Source organism: Macaca thibetana, chromosome 2 (genome assembly GCF_024542745.1).
Source record: "Macaca thibetana thibetana isolate TM-01 chromosome 2, ASM2454274v1, whole genome shotgun sequence".
In the NCBI taxonomy this organism is placed as follows: Eukaryota; Metazoa; Chordata; class Mammalia; order Primates; family Cercopithecidae; genus Macaca; species Macaca thibetana.
Genome location: NC_065579.1, coordinates 158,549,609 through 158,575,004, shown reverse-complemented (window position 1 = coordinate 158,575,004; position 25,396 = coordinate 158,549,609). Strand labels below are relative to the sequence as shown.

The window sequence follows — 25,396 nt, the reverse complement described above, 5'->3', positions numbered from 1 at the left end:
ACACACACACACAAACACACAAAGACACACACACAATAGAATATTATTCAGCCATAAAAAAGAATAACATCCTGCCATTTGCAACAACATGGATGGAACTAGAGGACATTATGCTAAGTAAAATAAGACAGGCACAGAAAGAAAAATACGTTCTCACTTACATGTGGAATCTAAATAAGTAGAACTCATAGAAACACAATAGAACAGTGGTTGCCAGGAGCTGGGGCATGGAGAAATGAGAATATACTGATCAAAGAATGGAAACTTTCAAATATGAGGTAAACAAGTTCTGGAGATCTAATGCACAACTTGGTGGTGACAGATATGTTAATTAATTTGATTGTGATAATCAGTATACAATGTATAAATACATACAATCACCACATTGTATACCTTGAATATGTACAATCTTTGTCAATTCGATATTTTAAAATAAGAATTATTTTGTTTTAATTATATTTTTTCTATTAATTATACAATAACTTGACAATTGTTTTTAAAATTCTACTAAAAGAAATATATTACAAAGGGGAATCGGTAATCTGGCTAGTTGGCTAATTAATAAAGGAAAAAATACTAGATACCTGCTATAAAAAAACAAAAATGGAAGGAGAGGTTAAGGAAGCAAAACAAAGAAATAAATAGCTTTGCAAACAAATTTAGTGTCTCTTTTGAATTCCATCATAAATGTTGCCTAGCTTCAAGTGTGTGTCTTTACTGATTTCTCCTTTACATAAAAACCTGTATCCCTTTTAAAAGTGCAAGTATTTCTCATCACCAACGGCCATAATTCAAAGCAGCAAAAGGTGTCTACTTGTAAAAATTTTGTCATCAGACAAAGCCAGACCGTCATGACTGGGTCAGTTTCTCCTCTCTAAGCTGATAATTATCTCACACTGTTACAGAAACACTGTGGAGAGGAAAATAAGTACTTTAAGAGACTACAAATCTGAGAAAAGAGTTTCTCTAAAAATTTGAACTGCAATGTTTATAGTTTCATTCACATATTTTTTGCTGCATTTTATAAACATAAACATGATGATTCCATCATTTCATGTTTTAGCATGTACTAGATATCTCTGATGTGCTAACACTGTTAAAATGTATATTTCCAGGTCACATCCTTAGAGATTCTGATTCAGTAAGTCTATGGGAAAGCCTAGGAATAAGTATTTTTAAAGCTTGCCAATAAATTTTCATGCAAGTGATCTGCAGACCACATTTGGGAAGCTGGGTAAAAACTTATCTTGAATGTTTAGGTTTATGTTAAAGGTGAAAGCAGAATCATGGAAGCATCATCCATGGCTTTAACAAACTGCTCACATTCAATTATCAACATTAGTGCTTTAACTCAATTTTATAGTGTAGTAGAGGGAGATGAGCATAGGCTCAAATAAAAATTATACAATGCAATAAAAAGGTATTAGTGACTTGCATGGATGAACAACATATGTTAAGACGAACTCAGAAGAAATAAACATTATTTTCAGTTGTAAGGACATAGGATTTAAAAGCTGAGCATTTATGAGGGGGGCACATTTCAGTAACAAAGAAAAGTATGGAACACATTGTGAGGAGGAAGTTTTCGCCCTGTGGTGCAGCTGATGAGCTAGTAAGGCAGCAGCACTGGACCTGTGTCAGGGAGCACTGGGAAGAGTGTCTGGGGAGGTCCTCTGGGCTGAGTTACTTTATGGGTCTATTCTCATTTCTCCTGATTTGACTTTCACTTCTTTTCAGAATACTTTATCCAGATTGACTCTTCCTTGAGACCAGCTAGATACATCTTTCTTGGGAGGTGGGGAGCTGGTAGTTCCTTCCTCTTTCATGGGGAAGTCAAAATGGACCTCTCTTCCCCCTCATTGAGGTGACCACCCTTAATTAGAGAGTAAGATAGATTCTGGTTTCTTACCGTTCTGCTCCTAAAGTTAGGCTGACTAATTTTTCCTATAATCAGGGAGACGATGAGCACATGCCTGACAGGCTATCTGTTCTCAGCTCCCTGGGCTCTTACCTCCTTAAACTCCTACTGAGATTTCCTTTAACTAACAGACATCTGCATGTCCTGATTAAGCTATTGTCACTTAAATGGGCATTTGCCCGAGAGATGCTACTTAACCTTCTCAAATCTAATCCGAAACAGGAACTAAACTGTACACGTGTAGATTTAGAACTTCCTGCTCTTCATCAGCCCTCATCACTGCCTCCAGAGAGCCTTTGGTAGGATCCTAGGTTATGAGTATCTCTTAGAAGATACTACCTCACCAAAAACACCTGAATCAGTCCTCAAACAAGTCTTTGGGGAAATCCTCAACTGCTTTCGAACTGCTTCTCTCTCTCCCTGTGGGAAAATACATCTTGTAACAGGTTGGTTTAGAAACAAGTCCCTAGAAGCTGTCCTGGTGGCTCAAAATCCAGGGATTCCTTAAGAAGAACATGATACATAACCAAATCCACAGATTTATAATGCAGCATTAAAAACAATCATTAATGCAGTGTTCCCACAGTACTTAATGAGGATGATGGCTGGCGGTAATGATAAATTTCTGACTGTATACTCTTGCCAGGGGCTCTCTAGGGAAGAAAGCTGCTGCTAGCTAAGACATTTAGAATTTCTGCTAAACTCTTCTCAGTAGGAATGTCCTTGCTGATGCTACTGAGGAGATGAAGGTCTGAAAGTGAGGTATTAGCTCTCATTGAAAGTAAGAACATATCGACCCTAGGCAATTAAAGACAATCTCTTTGGATACATGCATTGTTATCAATAACATGACAGTTTTGCCTATTTGAAATTCAGCCTCATGTTTCACATTGAACCTTTGGGTGACTGTCGATTGCAATCTTTAAAGGGGACTACATCAGCTAAGTATTAGCTCCCTGAAACTCCATCCTCTTATAGTTTAATTTTTCCTGATGGAAACAACAAATGGTGGATTTGAAAGTCTCTGAGGAACTAGTGTAACTTGTTCTGCCAATTCTGAAAGAATTTTAGCTACATTTATGAAATAAGTGCCATTTACTCCATTTTATGGAGCAAAACTAAGTATGCTGTATACTGTGGCTAATATTTTATAAATTATCTTAGTTTTTAATTGCAGTTGCACTCTGAGTTAGCTATCATTATTCACTTCACATTTTATGAATAAAGTAATTGAGGCCCAATGAGTTAAGATCCTGTTCAAGGTCACATATCTTAGAGGTGGCTGTGCTAGAATTAAAATCGAAGAATATCTAACACCATAGCCAGAGCTCTTTAACCTCTATGGTATAGTGCCTCTCTCCAGTCTACTGGGAGGGCATCCATGTTCCCTCCCACTGTGCATTTGTTCAGGTTATTTGTGCCACCCAAATAGTTTCTCTATGTATATTCCTTTCCTTCCCTGTATCTGCCTATCAAAAGTTTGTATGTTGCTTCAAGGCTGATCTTAAGTACCATCTTTTTCTAGGAAGCTTATTCTAATTTTTCTTTCCTCTTCTTTACATCCCTCTAACCAGATGCGGATTCCATCTTTGAGTAATCTCAGTACCTTCCATAAAACTCATAGGGTTCTTCTCTTATTTGCTTGGTTTTCTTGGCTATTCAACATAAACTTTCAAATTATGGCTCATATACATTCCCATATTTGCTTTGTTTACTTTGCTATTCAACAGAAACTTTCAAATTATGGCTCATATACATTCCCAAAAGACAAATAAAATATTACCCATAGTGTAGGTGCTCAAAAATATCGATGCAATGTAATGCACTGAAAGCATTCCTAGGATTAATCTAGGTCAGAGCTTGGATTAAGGACTTGTCCTAATTAGGTATTCACATATGGGAGCCTGGGATCATAGGTCTGTCTCCGACGTGAAGGACAGAGCGTTGTGATATGAGTTTCTGGGCTCTACAAGACTTCAGATATTGTAAAGGGGTGAGAAATGGGAGGTAGGAGAAAGTAAATACCAAAGGTCACACAACTTTGAAGCTTCAGGGCCACCAAACTGTAATTCAGATCACCTTCATACTCCTGCAATATTCTTTTCACTACATCATGCTGACACAAACAGAATGACCAGTGACATTTAGAATATCTTGTCATCAATTTCTCTGGTCCTAGCATTCAACCACTTTTCCTTTCTAATGTGACTAGAAACTGAAGGAAATCAGACCTCAGCTTTAAGAAATAAAATTGCTTAACAGCTTTTAAAAATAAGTTTCAATCTAATAGACTGTACTGTCACTAGAACTCTGCTCAACTAGACACCTCTCAATTATTCACAGATGGATCATCAAGAACAAATTTTGCTTTTGAGTTCTTATTGACATTATTCCCTACTTAGTTCAGTTAAATCCTTTGTTAAGGCAACATTAGCGTACTTTTCAACTGAAGTTTTTAAATACAATGAGTTTGAAAGAAAGACTGTTTTAAAGTCAAACTCTTAAATAGAACATCCCTTGAAAACTCTGCTTACATATTTAACACATTTTGATTGAACAAAGCCTCACAGTCAATATAAAAAATTAATACCATAAGGAGACTTCCCATTTCTAGGTATGACAAAGTAATTGGTATTATATTAACCCTCCCACTGAGGAAAATTATAAAAACTGGGTTAAAAAACAAACAAACAAAAACGACAATACTGCATGATCTCACTTATGTGTGGAATGTAAAAATGTTGAAATCATAGAAACAGAGAGCAGAATGATGGTTACTAGGGGCTCAGTGGCTAGGGTGGTAGTACTGGGGAAATGTAGGTCAAAGAATAAAAACTTTCGGTTAGCCAGAAAGAGTAACAGAACAAAAGGAATGGAGTGTTACCAAAGCAGCCAAGGCATGCTGGGCTGTGATCCTGGGATCTACAAGAAATGTTCCCTATAGGCAGATGTCAATTTCTAAGATGTCTATGTGAGTGCAAATGCCAAAAAGCCAGGCAGAAAACAGCTGCCAAGAAGCTAGAAAATATAAACAGAGATTTTGCACCAGTAAATTAAAAAACCTGAGTGAAAATAATGTATTCCTTGAAAAACAATTTACCAAAATTGGCACAAAAAGTACCAGAAATTCTAAATAGTCCAATATCTATGTACAAAATTTAATGCATAATGAAAATCTTTCTACAAAGTAAATTGCAAGCCCTTCATTGGAAAATTTTTGCAAACATTTAAGCAAAGAATAAAAATCTGAAGCAAAAACTCTTCCAGAGAACACGAAAAAGGGAAAGTATTTCCAAAATTATTTTTTGAGGTCACTATAATCTCAATAAGAAAGCCTGACCAAAAAATACAAATAAAATGAAGAGTAAAATAACAAGCCCATTTCTTTTATAAATGTAGACACTAAAATATTAGCATGTCAAACATATATGTTTAGATATATATGTATGTATAATTGTATATATATGGTAACATGCCAAACCAAGTTAGATTCTTTCTAAGAAATAAAAAGTTGGTTTAGCATTTGAAAAAAAATGAATGTAATTCACCATATTAACAGAATAAATAAGAAAGACAATATTATTTTTCTCTACATATGCAAAATAAGGATTTATTAAAAAAGTAATTCTCATTAATGACAGAAATCTTTAACAACTAGGAATAGAAAGGAATTTCCACAATCTGATATAGAAGATTAACCAAACATCTATAGTAAATATTATATTTGATTATGAAATATTGAAAGTTTTCACTTAGCAGAAATGAGGCAAGGATATCTGCTATTCCTTCTAATAATATTATACTGAAACTCTCAAATAATGAATTAAGGCAAGAAAAATAGTGAAAATTAGGAGAATTATAAAGGAAAAACTAAAACTCCCATGATTTGCAGATGGCATGATGGTGTGCATGGATCATATACATAATACTACTGAGTGAAAGATGTCAAACATGAAAGAGTATACACTATGGATCCCATTCATATTAAAATAAAAAGGGGAAACCTATTTATGGTAACAGTATTCGTGATAGTGGTTACGTTGGGAGAAGTGATACTGACCACAAGGGAGGCATTTGGGTTTCCGGTAATGTTTTATTTCTTGACATGGGTTGTAGAAACACTAGTATGCTCACTTTGTGGAAAGTCATCAAGATTATAAGTTTTTAAAATTTCTATTATATGCACATTAGAATTCAATAAAAAGTTTACAAAAATAATTGATAAATTATTGACATATAACCCATGCCAAAAGACTCCAACTGGTAATTAAATGTGATACAAGTTTGTGCATGAGCTGATGAAAGAGTAAGAGAGGGATGAACTTGAATGAGCCAGTCTCATGGGTAACATATTATTGACTGTGTTTCTGTGCATTCTTGTGATATAACAGCTTCCTTAGGCACCTCCAACCAGGTAGCTGGCTGATGGGAGGGCCACTTTCTGGGGTCTGTCTCAGAATTGCACATTTGAGAGAATGTTAAGGAACAAACTCACAAATAAAATGCATCTATCTATAGGTGGAACCTTTGATTGAGCTATGCAGTAAGGTGATAATCTTATTACCCTAGCATGAGAGTGTGCAATAAAGAAAATCTGGGGATAAAATAGTAAAGTCCAAGAACATTTCAATCTCTTCTGAATCATGTCTAAATAATATACATGCCCTAGTTGAAATGATGTGAATTTCCAGATACACACATCCTCATAAGTTACAAATCATATGACAAAGACACGATTTATTGAATGAAGATTTCATTCATTTGGTTTCCAGCTCATTTCTGCCTCCCTTCTTCCCTATTTATTTAAGAAGTCCTGATTTACAGAACATTCTACGCAACAACTGCAGAATATACATTCTTTTCATCAGCACATGGAACGTTCTCCAAGATAGACCATATGATAGGCCACAAAACAAGTCTCAATAAATTTAAGAAAATTGAAATCATATCAAGCATCCTCTCAGACCACAGTGTAATGAAACTGGAAATTAACTCCAAAAAGAACCCTCAAAACCATAGAAATGTATGGAAATTAAATAATCTACTCCTGAATGATCTTTAAGTCAACACTGAAATCAAGATGGAAATTTAAAAATTATTTTAACTGAACAATAATAGTGACACAACTTATCAAATCCTGTGGGATACAGCAAAAACAGTGCTAAAAGGAAAGTTCATAGCATTAAATGCGTACATCAAAAAGTCTGAAAGAACACAGACAATGTAACACCACACCTCAAGGAACTAGAGAAATAAGAGCAAACCAAAATCAAACCCAGCATAAGAAATAACAAAGGTCAGAGCAGAACTAAATAAAATTAAAACAATAACAACAACAGCAAATAATAATAATAATAATAATACAAAAGATAAACGAAGGCTAGGCATGGTGGCTCACACCTGTAATCCCAGGACTTCGGGAGGCTGAGGGAGACAGATCACTTGAGGCCAGGAGTTTGAGACCAGCCTGTCCAACATGGTAAAACCCCATCTCTACAAAAAATACCAAAATTAGGCAGGCATGGTGGCACATGCCTGTAATCCCAGCACTTTGGGAGGCTAAGCCAGGTGAATCACCTGAGGCCAGGAGTTTGAGACCAGCCTGTCCAATATGGCAAAACCCTGTCTCTACAAAAATTACCCAGGCACGGTGGTGCATGCCTGTAATCCCAGCTCCTCAGGTGGCTGAGGCATGAGAATTGCTTGAATCTGGGAGATGGAGATTGCAATGAGCCAAGATTGGTCCACTGCATTGCAGCTTGGGTAACAGAGCAAGACTGTGTTTCTAAATAAATAAATAAATAAATAAATAAAAACTATTTTTAAAATGATAAACAAAATTGATAGACTGCTAGTGAGATTAACCAAGAAAAGAAGAAAAAAGATCCAAATAAACTCAAGCAGAAACTAAATGCAAGATACTACAACTGATACCACAGAAATACAAAAGGTCATTCAAGGCTACTATGAACACCTTTATGTACATGAACTAGAAAATCTAGAGGATAGATAAATTCCTGGAAATATATGGCCCTCCTAGATTAACTCAGGAAGAAATAGAAACTCTGAACAGACCAATAACAAGTAGTGAGACTGAAATACTATTAAAAAAAATTGCCCACGGCCGGGCGCGGTGGCTCAAGCCTGTAATCCCAGCACTTTGGGAGGCCGAGACAGGCGGATTACGAGGTCAGGAGATCGAGACCATCCTGGCTAACACGGTGAAACCCCGTCTCTACTAAAAATACAAAAAAAACTAGCTGGGCGAGGTGGCGGGCGCCTGTAGTCCCAGCTACTTGGGAGGCTGAGGCAGGAGAATGGCATAAACCTGGGAGACAGAGCTTGCAGTGAGCTGAGATCCGGCCACTGTACTCCAGCGAGACTCTGTCTCAAAAAAAAAAAAAAAAAAAAAATTGCCCACAACCAAAAAAGTCTAGGACCAGATAGATTCACACCTGAACTTTCTATCAGACATTCAAAGAAGAATTAATGCTGATTTTATTGAAACTATTCCAAAAGGTAGAGAAAGAGGGAATCCTCCACAAATAACTCTAAGACACCAGTATCACCCTAATACCAAAACCAGGAAAGGACATAATAAAAAAAGAGAAAACTACAGACCAGTATCCCTGAAAAACATAGATGTAAAAGTTATCAACAAAATACTACCAAATCCAACAGCATATCAAAAAGATAATACACCATGATCAAGTGGGTTTCATATGAGGGATGCAGGGATGGATTAACATATGCAAATCAATAAATATGATACATCACATAAACAGAATTAAAAACAAAAACCGTATGATCATCTCAGTAGACACAGAAAAAGCATTTGACAAAATCCAGCATTTCTTTATGACAGAAACCCTCAGCAAAATTGCCATAGAAGGGACATACCTCAAGGTAATAAAAGTTATCTACGGCAAACTCACAGCCAACATTATACTGAAAGGGAAAAAGTTGAAAGAATTCCCCCTGAGAACTGGAATAAGACAAGGATGCCCACTTTTACCACTTCTATTCAACATAGTACTGGAAGTCCTAGGCAGCACAATCAGACAAGAGAAAGAAATAAAGGGCACTCAAATTGGTAAAGAGGAAGTCAAACTGGAGCTGTTCACTGATGATATAATAATGTAACTAGAAAACCCTAAAGACTCATCCAAAAGCCTCCTAGATCTGATAAATGAATTCAGTAAAGTCTCAGGATACAAAAATCAATGTATACAAATCAGTAGCACTGCTATACAACAACAACGACCAAACTAAGAATTAAATCAAGATGAAAAAAATCAATCTTTTTTAGAAAAGCTGCAATAAATAAATAAATAAATAAATAACTTAGAAATATACCTAATCAAGAACGTGAAAGATCTGTACAAGAAAAACTACGAAACATTACTGAAAGAAATCTTTTATAACACAAATGAATGGAAATATATCCCATGCTCATCACTGGGTAGAATCAATATTGTGAAAATGACCATACTGCCAAAAGCAATCCATAGATTAAGTGCAATTCCTATTAAAACATCATCATCATTCACAAAGCTAGGAAAAAAAACCCCTAAAATTTGTATGGAACCAAAAAACAGCCCACATAACCAAAGCAAAACTTAGCAAAAAAAAAAAAAAAAAAAAAAAAAAAATTTCTGGAAGCATTACATTGCCCAACTTCAAACTACAATACAAGGCTATAGTTACCAAAACAGCATGGTACTGGTATAGAAACAGGCATATAGACCAAGGGAACAAAATAGAAAACCCAAGATAATATTTACAGCCAAATAAAGCCAGATACTTACAGCCAACTGACATTTGACAAAGCAAACAAAAATATAACGTAGGAAAGGACATTCTGTTCAACAAATGGTGCTGTTATAATCAACAATGGTGCAAGCCACATGATGAATAATGAAACTGGATCCTCATTTCTTACCTTATACAAAATTCAACTCAAGATGATCAAAGACTTAAATCTGAGTCCTGAATCCATAAAATCTCCAGAAGATAACATCAGAAAAACTCTTCTAGACATATGCTTAGGCAAAGAGTTCATAACCAACACCACAAAAGCAAATGCAACAAATACAAAAATAGATGGGACCCAACTAAACTAAAAAGCTTCTGCCCAGCAAAATAAATAATTAGCAGAGTAAACAGCCAACCCACAATATGGGAGAAAATATTCTCAAACTATGCATCTGACAAAGGACTAATATCCAGCATCTATAAGGAACTCAAACAAATCAGCAAGAAAAAAAAAAAAAAAAAAAAAAAAAACAGTCCCATCAGAAGTGGATGTGGTGGTTAATGTTGAGGGTCAACTTGATTGGATTGAAGGATGCAAAGTATTGATCCTGATGTGTCTGTGAGGGTGTTGCCAAAGGAGATAAACATTTGAGTCAGTGGACTGGGAAAGGCAGGCCCACCCTCAATCTGGGTGGGCACAATCTAATCAGCTGCCTATGTGGCCAGAATAAAAGCAGGCAGAGGAACATGGATAGACTAGACTGCTTTAGTCTTCTGGCCTACATTTTTCTCCTGTGCTGCATGCTTCCTGCCCTCAAACATTGGACTCCAGGTTCTTCAGCTTTGGGACTTAGACTGGCTTCCTTGCTCCCCAGATTGCAGATGGCCTACTGTGGGACCTCATCTTCTGATTGTGTGAGTCAATACTCCTTACTAAAGTCATATACATATATATATATATATATCGTATTAGTTTTGTCCCTTTAGAGAACCCTAATACAGTAAAGAGATAATTCTCAGAAGATATACAAATGGCCAACAAACATGAAAAAATGCTCAGCATCACTAATTATCAGGAAAATGCCAATTAAAACCACAGTGAGATACCACCTTAGTCCTGCAAGAATAGCCATAATTTAAACATCAAAAAACAACCGATGTTGGAATGAATGTGGTAAAAAGGGAACTCTTTTACACTGCTGGTGGGAATGTCGACTAGTATAACCACTACAGAAAACAGTACAGACATTCCTTAAAGGACTAAAAGTACAACTACCATTTGATCCAGTAATCCCACTACTGGGTATCTACCCAGAGGAAAAGAAGTCATTATCTGAAAAAGACACTTGCACATGCATGTTTATAGCAGCACAATTCACAATGGCAAAAATATGGAAGCAGCCTAAATGCCCATCAACCAATGAGTAGATAAATGAATGAAACAATGGCATTTGTAGTAACCTGGATGGAGTTGGAGACCATAATTCTAAGCAAAGTAACTCAGGAATGGAAAAACCAAATATCATATGCTTTCACGCATAAGTGGGTGCTAAGCTATGAGGACATGAAGGCATAAGAATAGTACAACGGACTTTGGGGATTCAGGGGGAATGGTGGGAGGAGGGTGAGAGATAAAAGTCGACATATTGGGCACAGTGTACACTGCTCAGGTAATGGGTGCACCAAAATCTCAGAAATCACTACTGAAGAACTTATCCATGTAATCAAAAACCATCTGTTCCCCAAAAACTATTGAAATAAAAAAACTAGAAGTCCTGGTGTGCTCTTGGGCTTGATAAGCTTGTGTAGGGTCCGATCTCTTGTGGAAAAGACTTGGGAAGTGGATAAAGCGGTATCAAAATATGTAAAAGTAAAGAACAACAGAAAAAAATCAGTTTGAGATGTAAGAAAAATTATTGTAATAGTAAAAATAATTACTGAATGCTTATTGTATACGGTCTCTTTGTAAAGTGCTTTATTATTTTATTTAACCTTGCCAAAAACACTAGGCAAAGTCAATGTTAATTCCATGTTACAGATGAGGGAATAATTTGCTCAAAGTCATAAGAGATAGTGGTAGAACTGAGGCTTGAAAATTTTCAGTCTGATTCAGAGCTTCTTCTCAGCCACTATACCTCATCAACCTCCTCATCCAGAGGAGATGGCCAAGGGGTATGTCCTTCGTGTCTGCATCTCAGATCTCCTCATCCAATTGCTGCCCATTTTTTCCACATGTACACCTATTTATTAATTTTATTTTTGCTGATATAGTATAACCAACTTTCATTATTTAGGTGATTTTTTCAGGCAAATTCTCATTTTGAGCCATTTTCTACATATCCTAGTCATGAATGTATGTATGTAGTAGAATCAGACCAATGTTAGTTAGCAAAACTGATTAGTGAAACAAATTTAATGGGATGAAACAAAATGTACTGTGCTTAAAACACACACACACACACACACACACACACACGTCTAAAATAAGCCGAATAAAAATTCCTTGTAGATCAGCAATTTTGGGTTTTCTGCAATATTATCTGCAGTCATGCTTTCCCTTCGCCAAACTTTTCCCTCATCAGGATAACTAAGCTTAGTGACACACTGAGCAAAATGCTGGTGACCAGGAGAGATGCTGCCATAAACGTGTTCTGAGGAAAACTTGGAGATTAAAAGGGCAAGCTTTTAAGGACTCTTAATAACAAAACAAGATCTTGAAATTTGCAAAATTCCTTTCCTTTGTTACATTCTACCCTGCAGAGTCTGGCTTCTGCCTACTTCTCCAAAGTCTTTTTTATAAGAGTGAGTCCTCTCACTGTGCTGTAACCACATTGTCCAGTTTTCCATTTCTTTAGTCATTTCCTGCTTTAGGACCCCTTTGATCCTCTTGATCCCCCTGCCTGGAATGCTCTTTGCCCAGTTCTTGCCATGGTTGGTTCATTTTTATCTTTCAGTTCTCAGGTCAAATGTTTCCTTCTGTAAGAGGCCATCCTTGTCCTCCTTAGCCAAAGCAAATGCCCCTGCACGCTTGACTGCCTCTTAGAACATCCTAGTAATTTAAATTTTTTTGTATCACATACGACAATCTAAGAGTATCTTGTTTATTTGTTTTTTAACTGTTTATTTTCTGCCTTCTTCCCCACTCCCTCATCCGGATTCCCAGTTTGCATGTTATATCCATAAGATACTTGATGAATACTTGTTGAGGGTTTATTTATTTTTTCCTTTACTATATTTTCTGGGCCTGCTTATTTGGAATGTCTGCAACTTTCCCTCATTCATCTCTGGCATATGTGCTTCTATGGACAGCCAGCCTGGGAGCACAGTTTTACTGTGGATAGCCTACATTGGGTCTGCTGTTTGCTGAAGGACAGGCCCTACCTCCATAACTCCATGCTGAGCCATTCATGCACTTAGCTCTGTGAGATCTTCTGGTGAGAAGAAATTGACCCATCTACTCCTCTAGATAGACAGGTACAGAGATACTACCATGGGGAGCAAGAAAGATTAAGTTCTGAATTTGCAGGGACTTTTTCAGCAAGAAGCTAGATAAGTTGAAATGGACATGGCAAATGGAGACAGAAAAAATACAAAAGTCTGATACATTCCTCTTTGACACATCAGCTGCTGCACTGAGATAAAGCATTCATTTGTAATAAAGCCAAGTTCTTTCAATATTGGGGCCAAATATAGATTAGAATAAAAGGACAATGTGTTTTTAACCAAATATATGATTTTAAGATGACTGGCAAAGAAAAGGCACTCTCTCTCTAGAGCCCAGCATTTGTTAGATGCCACCTTTCTGGTAGTTTTTAATCAGGAAGATATTGGCTCAGGCTTTTAAAATAGCTCCATTATTATTTATTTCTCAATGCACCAGATCCTGTTGCCAGATTGGCTTCTGTGCATTCCTGAGCCCATGGGTCCCCTTAGTCTTTGGTAATTTTTTGTCAGGCTTTCTATACTTGAATTTGACATCACCCTTCCACCTATTTGCTTCCTAATGTTTTTGATTTATTTTTATTTTTACTTTATTTTATTTTATTTTTTGAGACGGAGTCTCGCTCTGTCGCCCAGGCTGGAGTGCAGTGGCGCGATCTCCGCTCACTGCAAGCTCCACTTCCTGGGTTCATGCCATTCTTCTGCCTCAGCCTTCTGAGTAGCACCACGCCCGGTTAATTTTTTGTATTTTTAGTAGAGACGGAGTTTCACTGTGTTAGCCAGGATGGTTTCGATCTCCTGACCTCATGATCCGCCCACCTCGGCCTCCCAAAGTGCTGGGATTACAGGCGTGAGCCACTGCACCTGGCCATTTTTTTTGATATTTTATTTGTAACTTGTTGGTAAACCTAAATCTCATTCTCAATCCTTACATCCTAAATAGAATTTTTCAGGTTTCATATTTCTCTAGAATTATAATTTGTTTTTCTCTTGCTCCTGGTTTAGCCCTGATAGTTTCTTTACTAAAATATCCCAGCAGACCATGTTCACTTCTCATGAAAGTAGTGGTGGTATTAGACTTCATTCATTCCTTTTCCAAATACTTATTAAGCACCTACTGTATGCTAGACACTGTACTAAGTGCTAGGGATATAACCATAAACAAAATCAGCATGGTACTTGTTCTTATGGAACTTATAATTGGATGTAGGAGACAGGTATTTAAACAAGCCATTGTATTAACTGCTGATGAGTAAAGAAGGGTCTGCTAGCACAGTAGGTAGTTGTGTGTGTGTGCCCTGTGTGTTATCAGATAAAACATTTAGTCAGAATTACCCAGGTACTTTTAATAGACAGCAGCAAAAGAAAACCTCTCTGGTTGCTATTCTTATGGCACCCATACTCTACCTGCTTCACTGGGCAGGGAGCTCATGAGTCTTCAGAGTTGCCTCCAACAAAAATCTCTGACATGAATGATATTGGTCCTGAGAAGGTCAGTGGCATCCCTCATTTAAACATCTGGGCAGATGAAAGGAGTGAAGTCCTGTGAATAAACTCCCAAAGTCCTCATTAGGCCAGCATCAGGCATTTTTTAAAAAGAGTTTTTATGGAAAATTCAAGCTACTGCCAAGGATAAAACTTTAACTGAGCCATAGAAGAGGCTTACCAGTTCAAAATGTGACTCAGTTCAAATGTAGGCTACCACGATTCACTTCTTTGCTCAAAACTTCACCTAGAGACATACTATTCTTTATGATAACTTTTAGGGCTTGTGTGCTCTCCCATGATTATTATCTCCATATAGCTGTAAAGGGAAACTTACAGTCTGACCAGAGAGGAAGAGTTGGGAAAGCACTAGGGTATGTGAGGTTATCAGGCTGGAACCAGAAGCTGCATATACAGAGTTCTGCAAGACAGATCTGATCTCATAGGCTTCCCATCCAAGAATGAGCAGCCGTGCATCATTTTGACCAAACGATGATAGAAGAGATAAGTTCCAACTGTAGTCCATCTAGTCACTTCTCAGTGATCTTAATCCCCATAGAGGAGAAAAACTCTGACATGGTAGATTGACACAACTGAGAATCTACCCCCATTAAATCCACTCTTTCTGCACCATGGACTTCAATTGATTCTTAACATCCAGATGGTTGCCCACCTCTATTCTTAGTTCAGACTATTCTTTGGTAGAGGATACTCATGTTTTAAAGATGTCCTCCCTGAGAGCTGAGGCAAGTGTACTTATCACCCAGAAGATAATTCACTAAAGATTTGGATTTAGGTTTATGTCAGTTAGTTTTCAAGATAAAAATCCAAAAGGCAACAAAGGAGAGAAAAAATTGGAAGCTTATATAGTTAAAATTTTATAATTCTTTAACTATTTCCAAATAAGAGATATCAGAAGTCATCAATACCAACGATCTTAAATGAGGATTTATTGTATGTAACCTACCATGTTAAGGATGTTCAAGGGTTTCTTGGATTTAGGAGCTTCATCTCTTCAGCCCTAATCTCCCCTTCCAGGCTTCTTGAAGAAGTCATTCCAACATTCTTCAGGTGCCAGAAGGTTTCAAGAACCTAAAATCTAGCTTTTCTTCGACTTTTGTGAGGACCCATTTAGTATACTCCCAACAATGATTTATGGTCAAAACTAATACCTCAAACTTTTATATTTGTCACATTTTTAATGAAAGTACTCTGATTCTATCTCCACTCCTCTTTGTGAATATCTTGTAAGAGTTTAACTCAAATCAACTGAATAATTTATGTAGTAAAGATATGCATGATAGGCATGAGAATCCTGACATTTTCATTTGAAGAAATCAAGTACCCATAGAGGTCAAAACTTATATCAGACACTCAGGAAGCACCTCTGATTACAGATGTAGAAGTCCCTTTCATACCACATCCATCTCCAAGGGCTATAGCCACTACACAAATGGCTCATGTTGAAAAACAGAGCCTGTTTGTTTAGGAAACTTTTATAAACACTTTGTGGCCATATACTAATTTTTTTTTGGTTATTTATTTATTTATTTATTTTTGATTTTCTTTTTTAAAATTATTTTTATTTTTATTTTTTTATTATTATTATACTTTAAGTTCTAGGGTACATGTGCATAACGTGCAGGTTTGTTACATATATATCCTTGTGCCATGTTGGTGTGCTGCACCCATCAACTCCTCAGCACCCATCAACTCATCCTTTACATCAGGTATAACTCCCAATGCAATCCCTCCCCCTTCCCCCCTCCCCATAATAGGCCCTGGTGTGTGATGTTCCCCTTCCCAAGTCCAAGTGATCTCATTGTTCAGTTCCCACCTATGAGTGAGAACATGCAGTGTTTGGTTTTCTGTTCTTGCGATAGTTTGCTGAGAATGATGGTTTCCAGCTGCATCCATGTCCCTACAAAGGACACAAACTCATCCTTTTTGATGGCTGCATAGTATTCCATGGTGTATATGTGCCACATTTTCTTAATCCAGTCTGTCACTGATGGACATTTGGGTTGATTCCAAGTCTTTGCTATTGTGAATAGTGCCACAATGAACATACGTGTGCATGTGTCTTTATAGCAGCATGATTTATAATCCTTTGGGTATATACGCAGTAAAGGGATGGCTGGGTCATATGGTACTTCTAGTTCTAGATCCTTGAGTAATCGCCATACTGTTTTCCATAATGGTTGAACTAGTTTACAATCCCACCAATGGTGTAAAAGTGTTCCTATTTCTCCACATCCTCTCCAGCACTTGTTTTTTCCTGACTTTTTAATGATCGCCATTCTAACTGGTGTGAGATGGTATCTCATTGTGGTTTTGATTTGCATTTCTCTGATGGCCAGTGATGACGAGCATTTTTTCATGTGTCTGTTGGCTATATGAATGTCTTCTTTTGAGAAATGTCTGTTCATATCCCTTGCCCACTTTTTGATGGGGTTGTTTTTTTCTTGTAAATTTGTTTGAGTTCTTTGTAGGTTCTGGATATTAGCCCTTTGTCAAATGAGTAGATTGCAAAAATTTTCTCCCATTCTGATGGTAGTTTCTTTTGCTGTGCAGAAGCTCTTTAGTTTAATTAGATCCCATTTGTCAATTTTGGCTTCTGTTGCTGTTGCTTTTGGTGTTTTAGATATGAAGTCCATACTAATATTTAATGATGTCTTTCAATAATGTCCTTGCCCCAAACTTCATCCTGACCAGCCTGAGGCCCCATCACCTAATTTTTTTTTAATGCCTCATTTGAGAAGACCTAAACCCCAGTGCAGCTGCGGCAACCTAATGGAACGACATGATCCTCAAAGGGACATTAGGACAACAGCTAATTCATCAGTATTCTTGCTATCTATGATAAGTATGTCACCATTGTATGCTTTGAGCTAAGACAAAGGTGCCAGGAAATTTGTGTCTTCCACATCAGCCTCAAATGCCTGCATGGTATAATTTCAATGAATGTAATGATTCTCTTGCTTCCATCTCAAAGCTCTGGTGCCATTATTGTAGTTTTAATGTATACAGCAAGACCATTTTGTACCTTTCCTTGGAAGACATGGTGACCCACTTATCCAGAAGGGCTTTCAAAAACATGTTCTTCTCAAACCCTAGGATTTCCAACTGTAACTGAGTGATCATCTAGTTGTAAAGACTTTTTGTCTACTAGCTCTATACCACCTCTATCTTTTATCAACATTTCCAGGTGTTTGCTGCTCAGGTTTCCCAGGAGTGGAGTAAGAGAGGTGGAAGGTTTTCTGGCCCCAAATGAAAGGGGATATAACAAATCCCACTCTTGTCAGGAATGTAGTCATAACTAGTTCTGAGCCTGTTATATTTTTTAGATGAACATATTTACATAAAAAAATCTATTCATACATGCACACATACATACATATGCACATAGTTTGGCTCATTTTAGGAAGGACTTGAGGTGTCGCAGAAAAACATTGTTACAGGGGTTGCAAAGTGCCCATTTTGATGCCCTCTTAATTATGACTAATATAACTTGAACTTCTTAATCAAGACTAATATAACTTGAACTTTTAAGGGAAAATGTCTATCTATAATTATTGAGATGCTAATTTTGACAAATTTTCCAAATATATGCTTGATTTCTAAATTACAAATGACTATAGGGTAAAGATCTTTTATTTCAGGCTCTTTGACAACCTTACAACGGTGTTTTTAAGTAGGGGTTTTGAATTGTAAAAGTTTCAAAGATGTTTATGAGATTCTATGCCAATATTCTTAGTATTTTTCTTCAATTTGCTCAGACATTATAAATCCTGTGTGAGAAGTGAGGAGAAAATGGAGGTTGATATGAGGTTGATATAACTTCCCCGAAGGTCAGCCAGTAAGCTAGGGGAAAGGACGGAATTAGAACTCACACCCCTCAATTTTCCAGGCTGTTGCTTAGCCCACTGAACCCCACTGCCTCTGACTCAGTGTATTAATATAGACTGAAACACAGATTGCTTGAACATATGGCAGAGAGGATGAGAAGATAATATTCTGTGGCAGGATTCATTTCTGAAGGCAAGTAGACGTAAAGGCTGTTTTTCTGCACAGGATTCAGCAAGTGAAGCGTTAAGCAAGCACTTAAAAAAAAATTGTCTCCAAATGATACAACTTTTCCCCTTGAATGAGATCTGTTTCTGGGCATTCATTGTCAGGGAAAGCCAGTGGAAGTGGGGCCAGGAGGACTGTAGGCCACCTATAGGCTATAGTAAAAATAAGTAAGGATCTTCCAGAGCCCCAGAATTGTGCATAGAGGGAGGAGTGCCTAATAAATGCCAGTTCCTTCTCCTTCCTCAGCAAACCACACCCTGTAGTTAGGACACAAATTATAGATTTGTCTCTTGATCTAGATGTTTCTATCTTCTTTAGCAATAATCTGCAGTATTCTACGTTCATAATAAGACTTAGTTATTTCTTTTCTCACTATTATTGATGCCACTTAGGGCTTCATTCAGTACATTGGGCAAGTTATTCTGGATTTCAGCCTGAGATGTTTTTCTTGTGAGACACAGTGATATCGGGTTTGTAAGGAGACAAAGCTCAATGCATTCAAGGCATAGAGTCTAAAGGTTCAAAATTTTAGGCATGATTTAGGGTGGTGGTTTTCAAATTGGTGGATCCACCAAGAAGAGGAAAGGGAAGAGGCTGCATAGGGACGGTTCAGTACCCCTCTTCTCTTCTTATATGTTGTAAATATGTGCTGTATAAGAGTTTAATGTAAAAGTTTGGTTGGAAAAATTGAGGGTTTCGTAACTGAAAGACACTTTTAAAAGCCTGATTTAGGGAATGGTTGCTTTTATCTAATAAAATGTAGTAGTTCAGAGCATGTGTATTGGTTATAAGACTAATCTTACTTTGCATCTAACTAGCCTTGTGATCTCAGATAACCTGCTTAGCCTCCCTGTGCTTTAGTGCCCCTAACTATAGTAACTGTGCCTATCTCACAGGTTTGTAATGAGGCCTAAATGAGGTAATATATGGATGTGCTTGACATTGAGACTGGCACACACTAAACACTCACTAAAAGGTAGCTGCTGTTATAATTTTATCATCACTATTACTATCATTTTTGCTATTAGATCTATTCCAAAGGTTCGATTTATTACCTTTTTCTAGTTTGCAATTTAGGTAGAATGGCATGGGAGTTCAATGATCTGAATGTGAATGGCAGCCACCCCCCTCCCCGCCCAACTCAGGAAAAGAGAATATGAAATGTTCTGGTGGCAAAGGGAATATAGAGAGAGTTCATGGAGAAATGGTGTCTTGGGGTCTGGGCCATGCTGACTGGTGAACATCCCTTTTACCAAACTGAAGATTTGTGTCCCTTACTCTTATGAGCTGAATTGTGTCCCCTGTACCCCAAGTTCATATGCTAAAGTCCCAACCCTTAGTACCTCAGAATGTGGCTGCATTTGGAAGTGAGGTGTGTAAAGAGGTTAAGTTAAAATCAGGCCATTAGGGTGAGCCCTAATGCAATATAACTAGTTTCATTATAAAAAGAGGAGGTTTGGACACAATGCCTATAGAAGAAGGACAATCTGAAGATACAGGACCACCTACAAACCAAGGGAAGAGGTGTGAAGCAGAGTTAGCTTCCAGAAATGTGAGGAAATACATTTCTGTTGTTTATAAGCCACCCAGTCTGTGCTATTTTGTTATGTCAGCCTTGGAGACTTCAAATTTTAGTTTAATTCAGAAAACAGGCTTTTCTTTACCAATCCAAATGCAGAGAAAACACACCAGGGCCTGGTACACCTTTGAAATTCCAATTCTGCTCTTCTTTTTTCCTTAGTAAAATTCTACTGGTTCATGTTGTCATCTTTTAGGCATCCACCAAGTCAGCATGTTAATTTTTTCCGGCAGCGTTTCATCTGGTGCTCCCCAACACTGTTATCCTTTCTGGACAATTGTAATGGCCTCTCTAGCACATGGTTGGCATGGCTTTCCGCCTGCACGCTGGAGTCTGCCATATGCACCACTTACAAGAAGGACTTAAAGAGTTATCAATTCAGGTTCATATCAGATAATAAAATGCCTGCCAAAATAATGCCCTGGAATACCCTGAAATCAACTGTTAATAAAAGGCAAACAAAAAAAAATCGTTAATTTTTTTCCCCATGGAGAATTTTCTTTAAAAATCCAGCACAGTCAAAATGAAAGAGCTATCAAAGAAAGCTCCCCCATTAGCTGTCAGTTCACAGCAACTTCAATCAGCTGGTGTGCCTGCGCCTGCGGTAATATCTCCCCAGCATCCTCCTACACGCCCAACTTGACTGCTCTGTGCAAGCCACATTAAACCTGTCTGCCATCAATCCCTGGGTCTGCTTTTCAGCAGCAGCTTAACGAGGTAAGGGAGCTGCCATCACCAAGAGGCAAATGCTATTTCAGAGGGACTGGGAGAAGCTGAGAGAGGGGTGGAAGTGGAGAAAAGCTAGATATAGGCCATTAAGCAACAGGGTTTTTCTCATAAGATCTTCTCACATTGTCATTTCTATGCAGATGTGTTTTCCAGCCTCCTAAAGTCAGAAGAGACAGTGGGAGATGAGTTAGGAAGCACTAAATCATAGCAAACTGGTCACATTCACACAGTTTTATCTTATGGAGTAACTAGAGGACACTGCCAATTCTCCTCTTCTCCCAGGATGAGCTACAACTTTAGGGCTGGGGCTTCCTTTAGAATTCATAGCAAGAAGCACGAAGAAAAGCATAAGTTTTTGTGTTTGTTTTTTTACCCTCTTAGACAAATCTGGCTTGAAGCATATTCACAGTGTACATCACCACTAGGGAAGCTGATCTAGCCTTCTCCCGGTGCTGCCAATGAAGGGCATAAGCCTGTGGCACTAAGACCAAAATGAAAAATGACTCAGTAACTAAACTGAAAAACAGTTCCCCAATCAATTCCCTGAGGTGGCAATGAGAACACCACGTGGGACAGCTCAGCCTCCTTCCTCCACTCTCTTCTGAGAGGCCAGTTTCACAGATTGCTTAAAGACCACAGTAATTTTGGATCTAGTGGGGCTTCTGGGAATAGAAGCTGAACTTCTATTTGAAATGCCTCCCTCCTGCTGCTCTTAAATAACACTGACGACAATAATCGGCATTTATACCAAGAGGGTCCTTCAGAACCTTTATTAAATCCTTTCAAATATACTCTCTTACTTCTCTCCAGCAAAGATAATATGCTTTGTGACAGGTGCCTAAAAGATAGCTGCACAGCTTTTGGGTCCTGGAACTACCTGTTGTCTAAAATAACTCCCTGATTTGTGTCCAGACTCTGACAAATGCCCAGCAAAGGCACTGGCCTGCACTTTTTCTTGACCCAGCAAAGTGGTCTCCTATTTTTTCTTCAAAATCACGTAAACAGTAAAGAGACCTTAATGATCGACTTGCCCAACTTCACAGCTGACGTTTGAATTAGAACTGCAATCAAATGGCCATTCAGCCTCAGCTTGAAATCCTGGGATGAAGAATTATAGAAGTTACTACCTCCTGCAAGCTGGCTGTCACTGACCACCATGTTTTTCCTTCATGTGCTTAGGCTCTCTTTTTACTAATTCCATTTTACTGACTGCTTTCTCCAGAGGCAATGAGTATGATAGTGCTTTATACAAAACAGGGTCAATGTTGGAAGAGGAACGTTTTCTTCATGTCTTTTATTATACAATTTGGGATAATTCTCTAATGACACACCACGGCATAGTAAAGATTGCTCTGACCTTGGAGAACGAAGATCCAGGTGTGAGTCCCAGCTTGATCAATTACTACCTTGTAAATTGGGAGGCCTATCCATCTCACTATCTATTTGCAAAACGGGAATAAAACTGTGTATACTCAAGAGGATTGTGAGAGAGTTAAACCGGATAATATATGTGAAAGGAATCTCTAAGTGGTAAATTGCTACATATACATAAATTGTTTATTCACTTTTCAACTTTCAGGTTACTCCTTGGAAAATTGTGCCAAAGTGAGTAGAAAAGGGAAAGGGCCAAGAGCATAGTGATTTAATTAGATCCACAGGACATTGCCTTCGCATGGATAGACGGAGCCCCCAGCCCTTTGGATTTCAGCACATTGATATGTGGTAACTTAATATGCAAATGATAGGCCTCAGAGGGCACCCAGTCTCCACATGTGCCAATTAATCAGAGGAAACAGTATCATCCTCTAATTCCACTAATTAGAGGATCATCCATAAGCTACTATGTTCTGAGCTACTGAGGTTTAATAAATTTGCAATAAATTATGAGTAATACATTAGCCAGGGACCAAATTACTACTGAGCAATAGGATGAGGTTATTTATGTATTTAGAGGGTTTTTATTTCTCAATTTTCTTCTTATTTTCTATCCTAAAAATTTCTGAACAACTTGATTGTGTGGGACTACAGGATCTCCATGTTTCATTGTAACAAGGGGTCCAGAAATAATATATAAGTACAACTACTAAATAATGTGATTAGAATTTTAACACACGTACCATAATTAATCTAAATGATTGGTTGCTTCAAACTGCCATCGTGTAAATGTGTACACTTGCTCTGATGCTACTACTATGACCCAAAATTAGGGAATCCTTTGAGAATTGCCTTCTCATGCTTATTTATTCTTTTGAATCTTCTCAGAGGTGACAAATTGTTCTTTGAGAATATATTTAAATTTGGAGGCAGTTAAAAGAAGTTTGAAAGTATGGTATTCTGGTTATTAAGGGAGGTAATCAAGCAGGATAATCCTATTTGTGGTCAGTTGAAGGACCCATCCCATTACCCATGTGCTTGAAAGAGGGAATAGATCATGCTAAGACAAAACTCTGACCATTAGATGTGACTCCAGTATATGATTGAATGTGATTGAGGGAATGGTGGGTATGACTATTTGAAATCTGTGTAAGAGGGTTTTAACTTCACTTAGAATACCGACATAAGAGGTAGAAGCCTTTGTTCTTGCTGTCTCTATACCCAGAATGTTTTTTCCAATTAAAACTCTACTCATTCTTTAATGCTGGTTTGTTTATTTATTTTTGAGATGAGGTCTTGCTGTGTTGCCCAGGCTGGAGTGTAGTGGCACAATCACAGCTCACTTCAGCCTTGCCTTCTTGGGCTCAAGCAATCCTCCCACCTCAGCCTCCCAAGTAGCTGGGACCACAGGCTCACACCACCACACCTGGCTATTTTTTTATTTTTTGTAGGGACAGGGTCTCCCTATGTTGCCCAGGCTGTTCTTGAACTCCTGAGCTCACACCTGGCTATTTTTTTATTTTTTGTAGGGACAGGGTCTCCCTATGTTGCCCAGGCTGTTCTTGAACTCCTGAGCTCAAGTGATTCTTCCTTTTCAGCCTCCCAAAGTGTTGTGATTACAGGTGTAAGCCACATCACCCAGCCTTCTTGAGTGTTAGTTTAAATGCCATCTCAATTAGTAGAATTTTCCTGACAGTGTTCAATTGACAGTTTTTGATCTGTTCTTAATAGCTTTTATTGTATCCTGTTTGAACTCTTATGGCATTTACTTTTTGTGTTTTATCGTATTTGGTTTTAAGTAGTTCTCATCACCTTTTTTAGGTAGTAAACTATTTAGGAGTAGGATATGTGTCTTACTCATGTTTGAATCTCACATATCAACTAGAGTAAACTTTGGGCATGATGATTAATCAATTAATATTAGTTGAACAAATGAGTTATGGTACAGTCCAATTGTCACTATATAAACGCAACAATAGCCATATATACAGAAGTACATCCAAGTAGGTACCTAATTTATTTACATGAAAATTACTCTCAATGGTGAAGTGTTAGTAAGCATTTCTTTTAAAATTAGAATGGTACAAGAATGCCCTCTATCACTACTTGTGTTCAGCATTTGGCTGGTGGTTCCAGCCAGTAGTATAGGAAAAGAAGAAAAAGAAGTATAAAAACTAGCAGGAAAGAAACAAAATGTTCATTATGCACAGATGATAAAATTATCTATATAAAACTCCCCAAAAATCCATACATTTTTGGGATTTAGACAGGTTAGAAAATTGGGTGAATACAGAATGAAAAAACAAAAATCAGCTGCGTTTCTAGAAGGCAGCAAAAACTTAGCTTGAACAGGGATATTTCTAAAAAGGTAACATTAACAATGGTAAGAATAATATAGCAAATGTAGAGATAAATCTAAAGCACTATGTGCTAAACCTTTAGGCATAAAATCATAGAACATTATTGAAAGCCATTAAAGAAGACCTCCACAAATGAAAATTGTACCATATTCATGAATAAGAATACCTAATATTATTAACATATCAGTTATTCTCAAATTGACCAACAGATTTAATGTGTGACTTTTAAAAATATTGTTGAACTTGTAAAAGTGATTCTAAAATTTATGTGTATGAACAAAGAGCACAGAGTAACTAAGAAATACCTGATGGCAAAAAATATGATATGAAAGAGGGTCTTGATTTATTAAATAGCACATCTACTTATAAATATTAGGCAAGTATATATTTAATATATACAGAGAAAGTATAAATAGACATAGAAATAAATAACTAGTTCCCAGAAACAGATATCTACAAAGAAAGGAAACTTGAATATTACAGAGTTGGCATTTCAGATAAGTGAACGTTTAAACTATAATAATTGTGCTGAGACTATTAGTTTTTAATTTTCCAGAGGGAAAGAAGTGAAATCGTAATCTTACTCAAAATGTACAGAAAATATCAATTCTAATTCATTGAAATGCAAAAAAAAAAAGAATCAAAACTTTTAGAAGAAATCATAAGAATATCTTATAACCA

General features: G+C 37.3%; 1 protein-coding gene and 1 long non-coding RNA gene across 4 annotated transcripts in view; both read right to left on the bottom strand.

The window, feature by feature from the left end:
* LSAMP (limbic system associated membrane protein) overlaps positions 1-25,396 on the bottom strand; it is a 647,096-nt gene that overhangs the window by 131,331 nt on the left and 490,369 nt on the right. The gene's annotated exons all lie outside the window — the stretch shown is intronic.
* On the bottom strand, positions 12,412-25,312 carry LOC126949257 (uncharacterized). The gene is made up of 2 exons (XR_007723640.1): positions 23,860-25,312; positions 12,412-23,781 (listed from the first exon to the last, which is right to left on the bottom strand). It is a non-coding gene; the product is annotated as an uncharacterized LOC126949257 (long non-coding RNA).